This window comes from Kogia breviceps, chromosome 2 (genome assembly GCF_026419965.1).
Source record: "Kogia breviceps isolate mKogBre1 chromosome 2, mKogBre1 haplotype 1, whole genome shotgun sequence".
In the NCBI taxonomy this organism is placed as follows: domain Eukaryota; kingdom Metazoa; phylum Chordata; class Mammalia; order Artiodactyla; family Physeteridae; genus Kogia; species Kogia breviceps.
Genome location: NC_081311.1, coordinates 145,089,361 through 145,091,212, shown reverse-complemented (window position 1 = coordinate 145,091,212; position 1,852 = coordinate 145,089,361).

Genomic DNA, 1,852 nt, shown 5'->3' with positions numbered 1-1,852 from the left:
TATTCCTCATCAAAAATAAGCATCATTCCAGAGTGACTCTCCCCTTTACCTGTGCCTGAGTTTGCCACCCCACTATTTTTCTTATTTGTCAACTCAGTCAATGCCTACCTTGATCTCCTAAAGGCCACATTTGTTAAGTAAATATCACAGAAGCTTATAAACTAACCGCAACAGGTTTCACCTGAATCTCCTAAGGATAAATTGAATAAATAGGCCGGCATAGCTAAAACAGGAATGTCTGTAAATCTGCTTGGGCTGCCAAAAGAAAAAGAAGAATTATGCAGGAAGTAAAAGAGTCAATGAGACAAATTAAAGGAAATAAAGAATTCTGGTGTGGACTGAACTGACAAGCTCAAGAATAAAATGATAAAGACCTTTAATCACATCAGAAAGTCTATAAAACTATGTAAGTACAAGAACAAGAAAACGTTAATAATAATCCTTATCCTGTTACATAAGAAACAAAATGAACTGCCAAAACTTCAGAAAGGTCAGCTCTGTCAGATAGTATATCTGTATTGAATGCTCATATTGAAAACTAACTGGAAGCCTAATGAAGAATTTGCTAAGAAAGATTGTTCTTTTTAATGACTCAGATTATATCAAATATGGAAAGCTCTTGGACCTTTGAAATTACCCATGAGAACATGCTTGGGCTCATCCCATCCCACTGGAGGCCACCTTAAATCAGACCGCTAGTTGACCGACTAGTGTGTGAGCCCTAGATGAGCCCAGAAAAATCACCCAGCCAAGCCCGGCCGACCCACAGAGATCAGTAGAATCACCCAGCCAACCCACAGCTCAGTCCCCCCAGAAAATACTCCTTATGGAGTGGGAGCGAGGGCAAAGTGGGGAGACCAGTGAGGAGGATACTACAGTGCGCTCTACTGACAGCCCCTAAACTGCCAACCAATGCTAACCTCACACAGAGAGAGACAACCAGGCATTATGCAGCTTCCGAGGTGATGTAGCAGGGAGTACACAGTACCACTTATGAAGTCTTCTTCCCCAATAATAGGAAATGCTCTGACCAAGCATCCAGATCTAACTACTAATTTACAAGAAATACAGGGGACAGAAAACATGTTAATAACAGGGGGATGCAATCAGCAAAATTGAAACTATGGAAAACTCTGTGGGACAAAGTACCTGGTTTCTTCAACAAATAAAGGGTAAGGAAAAAAATAGAGACATAAGTCAACCATAAAAAACATTTATGAGACAATCAGGGAAATTTTAAGAGTAACTGGATACTTAACAATAGTAAGGAATTCCTGAGAATTTTCTTAGATGTGATAATGTATTGTGGTTACTTTTTTTATAGTCCTCATAGGAATACATACTGAAATATTTATGGATGAAAAGATAGGATATTTGGATTTGCTCCAAAATAATTCAGTTGGGAGGGGTGGATGGGTGGGAGTATAAACAAAACAAGATTGTGCATAAGTTGACCATGGCTGAAGTTGGGTGATGGATACGTGGGGCCTCGTTTCTCTCTACCTTTGTATATATCTGAATTTTTCCATTTAAAAAATGTTTTAAAGTATGAGAGAATATCATTTACATACAACATATGACAGGAAAAGGTTCATGGATACTGCTCTTCCTCATGATGGACAATTAAGCCTTTCTATTGCAAGAAGTGCCTCTCCTTTGCAGACGCTTGTTTCTATGGGGACCCCCAATGACATTATTAATGCAAAGATTCCCCCCTGGCTAGAGACTGGCTGCAACCAACTTAAGAAAGAAATGAAGGCAAGGTAGAAACATGTACCTTCCTTGTGTGCCTGTGGACTGTGTTTTAGTGTATACACACTGAATGACTACCTTTGTTAATTAACCAGTTTTT